Source organism: Nerophis ophidion, linkage group LG03, assembly GCF_033978795.1.
Source record: "Nerophis ophidion isolate RoL-2023_Sa linkage group LG03, RoL_Noph_v1.0, whole genome shotgun sequence".
In the NCBI taxonomy this organism is placed as follows: domain Eukaryota; kingdom Metazoa; phylum Chordata; class Actinopteri; order Syngnathiformes; family Syngnathidae; genus Nerophis; species Nerophis ophidion.
Window position 1 is genome coordinate 30,137,980 of NC_084613.1, and position 8,246 is coordinate 30,146,225.

General features: G+C 39.7%; 1 long non-coding RNA gene across 2 annotated transcripts in view; it reads left to right on the forward strand.

Moving 5' to 3' along the window:
• Positions 1-7,623, forward strand: part of LOC133549427 (uncharacterized) — a 54,512-nt gene extending 46,889 nt beyond the window's left edge. For both annotated transcript variants that reach the window (XR_009806083.1, XR_009806084.1), the window contains exons 2-4: positions 5,186-5,381; positions 5,488-5,705; positions 7,337-7,623. This is a non-coding gene — a long non-coding RNA (uncharacterized LOC133549427). The remainder of the gene's footprint in view (positions 1-5,185; positions 5,382-5,487; positions 5,706-7,336) is intronic.
• The last annotated feature ends 623 nt before the right edge of the window (positions 7,624-8,246 follow it).

Here is an 8,246-nt window from a genome sequence, read left to right on the forward strand (position 1 = left end):
TTCTGAGAGTGGAACTAATCTCTTTATTGGCCATCCAAACACTTGATGTCTGAGGCAGCACTGTTAATGATGGCAGTGATTTCTCACCTGTGATTGCCTTCTCAGTCCTTGGGGGACAGGTTGTTTACCAGGAGGTATTTTAGAAAACAACAATGCTCAAGTCTGTTATGATCCGCTGCCCGGATCATAGTCCTTTTAAGTTTTTCGAGTCACTTGTGTTTTCTGTTAGTTTTGGACTTCTTTAGTTCCTGTTTGTGCACCTCTGAGTTTGTTACCAAAGCTACTTATTACAAACCACGTTTCCATATGAGTTGGGATATTGTGTTAGATGTAAATATAAACGGAATACAATGATGTGCATATCATTTTCAACCCACATTCAGTTGAATATGCTACAAAGACAACATATTTGATGTTCAAACTGATAAACATTTTATTTTTTGCAAATAATCATTATCTTTAGAATTTGATGCCAGCAACAGGTGACAAATAAGTTGGGAAAGATGGCAATAAATACTGATAAAGTTGAGAAATGCTCATCGAACACTTATTTGGAACATCCAACAGGTGTGCAGGCTAATTGGGAACAGGTGGGTGGCATGATTGGGTATAAAAACAGCTTCCCAAAAATTCTCAGTCCTTCACAAGAAAGGATGGGGCGAGGTACACCCCTTTGTCCACAACTGCGTGAGCAAATAGTCAAAAAGTTTAAGAACAACGTTTCTCAAATTGCAATTGCAATAAATTTAGGGATTTCAACATCTTTGGTCCATAATATCATCAAAAGGTTCAGAAAATCTGGAGAAATCACTCCACGTAAGCGGCATGGCCAGAAACCAACATTCAATGACCGTGACCTTCGATCCCTCAGACGACACTGTATCAGAAGCCGACATCAATCTCTAGTGGATATCACCACATGGGCTCAGGAACACTTCAGAAAACCACTGTCACTAAATACCGTTTGTCACTACATCTGTAAGTGCAAGTTAAAGCTCTACTATGCAAAGCGAAAGCCATTTATCAACAACATCCAGAAATACCATCTGCTTCTCTGGGCCCAAGATGATCTAAGATGGACTGATGCAAAGTGGAAAAGTGTTCTGTGGTTCGACGAGTCCACATTTCAAATTGTTTTTGGAAATATTCGACATCAGGTCATCTGGACCAAAGAGGAAGCGAACCATCTAGACTGTTATCGACGCAAAGTTTAAAAGCCAGCATCTGTGATGGTATGGAGATGCATTAGTGCCAAAGGCATGGGTAACTTACACATCTGTGAAGGCACCATTAATGCTGAAAGGTACATACAGGTTTTGGAACAACATATGCTGACATCAAAGCGCCGTCTTTTTCATGGACGCCCCTGCTTATTTCAGCAAGACAATGCCAAGCCACATTCAGCACGTGTTACAAGAGCGTGGCTTTGTGAAAAAAGAGTGCCGGTACTTTCCTGGCCCGCTTGCAGTCCAGACCTGTCTCCCATGGAAAATTTGTGGCGCATTATGAAGCGTAAAATACGACAGCGTAGACCCCGGACAGTTGAACGACTGAAGCTCTACATAAAACAAGGATGGAAAAAAATTCCACTTTCAAAGCTTCAACAATTAGTTTCCTCAGTTCCCAAACGTTTATTGAGTGTTGTTTAAAGAAAAGGTGATGTAACACAGTGGTGAACATGCCCTTTCCCAACTACTTTGGCACGTGTTGCAGCCATGAAATTATAAGTTAATTATTATTTACAAAAAAAAAATAAACTTTATGAGTTTGAACATTAAATATATTGTCTTTGTAGTGCATTCAATTGAATATGGGTTGAAAAGGACTTGCAAATCATTGTATACCGTTTATACTTACATTTAACACAATTTCCCAACTCATATGGAAACGGGGTTTGTATTTTCACCTGCCACTTGTTTTCGGGACGCGCACCCGTTTGTAATCAGAGATAGTATTTAGGCTTGCTTTTGCCAGTCAGTCGGCCTGGCTTCTTTGTTTACGTCATGCTACTGTTATGTAAGTTTTTACTTGTCTCCTAGCCTCTACTAGTGATCTCTCGTCTGTGCTAAGTTGTAGCCTTAGTTTCCGGTGCGATCCGCACCTTGTTCCGTCGGTTTGTTTTCTATTTTGTACCTGTTTAGTGTTATTTTACTATTAAATCATGTTCCTACCTGCAAGTCCTATCCGCAGTCGTCCGTTTGCATCCTGGGAGAACAAACCCCGCATCACCATGCGACCCGATCGTAATAAAGTCATTGCAAACGCTATTGGAATGTCTGCCTGTCATAAGGTGGATGCAATATAGCAGGGACATTCAACCAAATTGTTTTGGGGCACACATTTCCAGAAAGCTAAGGACCGGTAACAAGACTTCTCCGTTCTCTTATCAGTCTTATTTGGTACATTTCAGTAGACATTTAAATTTGGTGTATTTATTTTGTCAAAATTACGGAAGCGTTCTGCGGTTTTTAAGGACCTTCTGTAAAAATGTTGGTCCCTCACAAGTTTTTGGAGCTGAACTCGTTGAATAGTCCAACTGATGAAAAAGAGAGGACCTAAAATGGAACCTTGAAGAACACCGCTAAAGAAGTTGGCCTGCATCTGAAATAGGGTATTAGTGTAGTACCACTATACTAATGAATCATACTTGGTACTATAGTGCCTCTGAAAAGCACCGGTCCCATTTTGGCTCAAAAAATAACAATAAAGGTGAAGTTATAACACCGAAACGCCCACCGAAAGAGGTGGTTTACGACATGGCTAGCTAGCTATTGGCTAAAGTCCAGCCCCAGTCTGCAGTGTTTTAACTACTTCTAAATCACTAATTCTGGTCTCCATGGCGACAAATAAAGTACGTTTCTTACAAGGATTATCCCTGCAGGACAAGTAATAGCTAAACATGCTTCATTAAACACTGTAGCTCATCGGCGTCAAAATGTAAACAAACTCCATTGGTGAATCAACACCTGATATCCACTGTAATGATACCAAGTACTAAAGCTTATCTAATCGATACTACTATGATTACGTCAATATTTTTTGGGCATCACATCTTCATTCGTTTTTGTTTTCTTTATTTATATTATGTTTATAAACTTAGAAAATACATCCCTGGTCACATGAGGACTTTGAATATGACCAATGCATAATCCTGTAACCACTTGGTATCGGATCGATACCCAAATTGGTGGTTTCATCCAAAACTAATGAAAGGCATCCAAACACCACAAGAATAAATGATTATTACATTTTAACAGAAGTGTAGATAAAACAGGTTGAAACAGAAAGTAAGCATACATGAACAGTAAGTAAACAAAACATAACAATTAATTTTCTACCACTTGTCCTTAATTTTGACAAAATAACATAGTATGTTACTGCATACTGTACATCAGCAGACTAATTAGGAGCCTTTGTTTGTTTACCAACTACTAAAAGAGAAGTTGTCTAGCATGTTCACTATTTTATACATATGTTTAATGTACCCTAATATTTTTTGTTAAGCTAAAGCCAATAATAGAATTTTTGTGGTCCCCTTTATTTAGGAAAATATCGAAAAGTACCGAAAAGTATTGAAATAATTTTAGTACCGGTACCAAAATATTGGTATCGGGACAACGCTAATCTGAAGTAAACATGCTCCAGCAACATTGGCTTGTTACTTTGCTAGCTAGTTTGCAAATGTGACAAACTACTGTAATGTGGCGATTGATTGGCCAATGATCAGTATCAGACGATTTCCTTGAAAATGTATGTGATTGCCATTGCCGTTTAGTTCCTTTTTATTGCCGATCACAAACACCGATCACCTCTGGCTTATATTATTTTTAATTTTAGCTGACAAGCTAGGAGACTTAGGCTTAGACTTAGACAAAATTTATTGATCTACAAGGGAAATTGTTCTACACAGTAGCTCAGTTACAAAGGATGGAAAGGATAATGCAGGTATAAAGTAGACTAAATGTTCCATAGTAGCAATATAAAATGTAACATACATTACATGTAATATTTACACATCATACTATACATAATATATACTGATATATTATATTGTATGTCTATATAATATATACAATATATAACAAATCAAAATTACCATGTACAACTGTATATGCTATGGCGAGTGATTATACAGCTGGACGGAGTACGGAATGAAATAGTTCTTGAATCAAACACTGTGGGAATGAAGCTGAAGGAGCCTGTTGAAGTATGAGCTCAGCTGTCCCTCAATTGTCTGGTGGAGTGGGTGGGCAGGATTGTCCATGATAGCCAGCAGTTTGTCCAGTGTCCTCCTGTCCCTCACTGACACAAACCCCGTTCAACTGTGTGCCAATAGTTTGGCCGGCTTCCCCGATCAGTTTGTCAATCCGGTTTAATTCCTTATTGTTGGTGCTGCTCCCCCAATAAACCACTGCAAAGTACAGAGCACTGGCCACAACAGACTGATAAAAGATCTCCAACTGCTTGCTGCACACATTAAAGGATCTAAGCTTCCTCAGAAAAAAATAATCTGCTCATGCCCTTCTTGTATACAACTTTGCTGTTCTACTTCCAGTCCAGTCTGCTGTTCAAGTGGACTCCCAGGTATTTGTACTGCTCCACTACTGCCACCTCCCGGCCCCGGATTTTAACTAATTTTGTATCTCTATATTTCCCCTAATTAATAATAATCACCTCCATTACGGCCAATAAACTGTTTTTTTTTTATTAATCTTAAGTATAATTATCTAGTTTCATAATCAAGTATTAGGACGAAGATAAACATATTACACAGCGAAAGCAAGCAGGAGCAGGAATATATGAGCTAATTGCTAGGCTAGCTAGAAACAACAGAAGAAATAAGCGTCAATCACGTTTAAGAAGTGTAGATGGAAGCATGTTACAGCAGTAAATAATAAGCAGATATTGACAGGAAATCAATAAATAGGAATCCAGAGCAAGGATAATATAACAAGAACTGTTGTTGTGCCAGCAGTGTCCAGTCAGAAGGAGCCTATATCGATCTATAAATTGTTGGTGTCCTCACCCAGGGTAGTATCTGTACATGACCCAGACTAGAATATCGATCGATATTTTCAATTTCTCCAATCAATTTCTTGTTGTTTTTGTTAATGTTTGCAAATTCAAGAGGATAAGGCAGAACAAGTGTTTGAATGAGCAATAGTTTCTTTTTTGCTTTGTTTAGCTATATTATGGTACACACGCAGTCTGCTTCTCCCTCCACTGCGGGAGCACCTAGAGGCTCCGCTGTGGGGCAAGCAAGAGCCATGCGCTTCACAGCCGAGGCAATTTGCAATCAACACACCGGCAACTAATGAGAGGAGACAGGATAAAGAGCTTCGCCGCTGACTTCTCCTTGTCGGAACGTAGCCCTGTTTACAGTAAGCTCTCACGTCTCTGGCTCCCCTCCTGTGCTTTCTCTTTTGCCCGTTTTGTCTTCCTCGTGCCTGGCCCTGATTTTGTCTTTGTCATCTCCTGTTCCCACAGCCCTCCGTGTCTCAGTTGTTGCCTTGCGCTTCCACTGTAGATCTTAACCCGGTCTCTGATTGCCTTCCCGGATTCTCGACTCCCAAACACCTGGATTTAGACCTCTGACGCCTCTCTCCTGCCGTACGGACCTCGGTCGGATCACAAAACCCTTTTAGATCTTCCCTCTCTGGACTTGGATGCTGCCACAACCAACACGCACTTTCAACAAACCTGCGGTAATTCACATTAATTCATGAATTGTGTTCATCTCTACACATAGCATTACATCAACACACATTGGAGCATATACACTCCACGTATTCATCAAAAGCTCAATAAAACCCGTTGAGCTATATCTCCTGTTGTTGTGCCGTCTCCTTCCCACGTGTCGATACATAACAAGCTGTTGTGTACTATTGACTTTGATAACACCATACTTGCCAACCTTGAGACCTCTGACTTCGGGAGGTGGGGGTGTGTGGCCGGGGTGGGGAAGGGGTGTGGGGTGTGGGGGGGGGGGGGGGGGGGGGGGGGGGGTTGGGGGTGTGGCGTGGTTGGGGGCGTGGTTAAGAGGGGACGATTTGATTGATTGAAAGTTTTATTAGTAGATTGCACTGTTCAGTACATATTCCGTACAATTGACCACTAAATGGTAACACCCCAATAAGTTTTTCAACTTGTTTAAGTCGGGGTCCACGTTAATCAATTCATGGTAAAAATATATACTATCAGCATAATATCACACAAGTTATTTATCATAGTATATATGTTATAGAGTGATCTATGTTGTCTGTTGCCATCTCCTGGTGAATGTTGGCTATAGCGTTATGGGGTTGATTTTTGATTGGCCAACGATTTACGTGCGCAGGCAAGTGAGTGAGTCTGTTCTGAAGCCCACAGTAAAGAGACGTTACTTCATCACCTCGCCTGGTTATTCACTCCAACCCAATATATTACAATATACATTGAATTATTTAAATTATTTACAATCCGGGGGGTGGGATGAGGAGCTTTGGTTGATATCAGTACTTAAGTCATCAACAATTGCATCATCAGAGAAATGGACATTGAAACAGTGTAGGTCTTACTTAGTAGGATATTTACTGCCAGCAGAGAACATAGTGTGTTCAGATAGCATAAGATCAAGTATATACATTACAAATACATTTGATTATTTACATTAGGTTATTTACAATCCGGGGAGATGGGATGTGAATAGATCGGGAATTAGTAAAGGGTTGAAGTTGCCTGGAGGTGTTGTGGTGCATGTACAGTAGATGGCAATATTTAAGAGTGTCACGACAGTGACTGCTGTTGTTGTGTGTTGTTACCGTACTGGGAAGACGTTAATGAAGCTGCCTAACAATAAACCGACGTAAGAAACCAAGAACTCCCCCTCGATCATTCTACAGTTATAACGTCATTGGGCAGACACGGGAAAGCAGACGTGGAAAACAGGCTGTCCTCACTCAGGCATGGTGCTGAAGAGGGCGTGGCCTCCAGCTCCCCCTGAATTTCGGGAGATTTTCGGGAGAAAATTTGTCCCGGGAGGTTTTCGGGAGTGGCGCTGAATTTCGGGAGTCTCCCGGAAAATCCGAGAGGGTTGGCAAGTATGGATAATACACTATTTGAAATATTGCGCTAATATCTTTAAGCTGTCAATAGCACTCACAATAAATACATTTAAGCTTAACAACATACAGCTAATACATGTGATCGTTATCGGTACTGGTACCAGTTGACATCAATCATGCATGATCGGTATCGGAATCGGCAGCGTAAAGCCCAGTATCTATCATTTTAGCCTAAGTTCGCCAGCGGAACTTTGTCTTCGTCAATTGAAGTACTTTTTTTTTTATTATTTAAGGAACTTCAGGTGAGATCTCAGGGCGTTCAAACGTTCGCAACTGGACTGCTTGGTTTGTTTTGGAAGACATCAGATATCAGCACGATATTTCAACTTGTGTATTCAGGTGTGAAGCAGCATCAATTTGCAGTGCGCAATAACATAGAATCACTCACACGTTTTTACACACATGCACACACATGCACACACAAACATAAGGCACCACAGCACACAGATTATAAAACATTAATTTACAATCTATTAAGAAGCTATATTGTTAAGAATGTATCAATAAAACTTAAATATAAGATGAGTCGATTGAATTGCCAAAAATGCCATTAGGTATAAATCAATAATATACTTGTGGGCAGCTTTTTAAATAAACATATCACCTCAGAATGCTTGCTTCTTATTGAGGAAGTTGAATAGTTTTGTTGTTTGTTTTTATTGCTGCTATTTTCATCAATATATGTCCTTGCATTTGAATGGAAAAAGTTTAATAGTTATTTTTGTTTTTTTGGCAGCCTAATGAGCAGCAAATTTTGTGTCTAAATATATATTTATTAGTCATCTTTGTTAATTAACGAGTACCTAAAAATATCTCAAGCCGAATCTAAAAGTGGATGGTTAAATTACAGCCACTGAAAGTTTATACTTGGACAATAAATGATCACTTTCAAGGCTTACTCCACCCAAAATGTGCATTTTGGATGAAGGCAGTGACAGACTTAAGTTGAAGAATCCACACAGTTGCGCACCTTTTTTGACTTAAGCACATGGGGAAATAGGGTCCATAATGAATCATTGTGATTTCATTATTGATAAAAAAAAAAAAAAATCATGAATAAATAAATAAATGGGTTGTACTTGTATAGTGCTTTTCTACCTTCAAGGTACTCAAAGCGCTTTGGCACTATTTCAACATTTACAC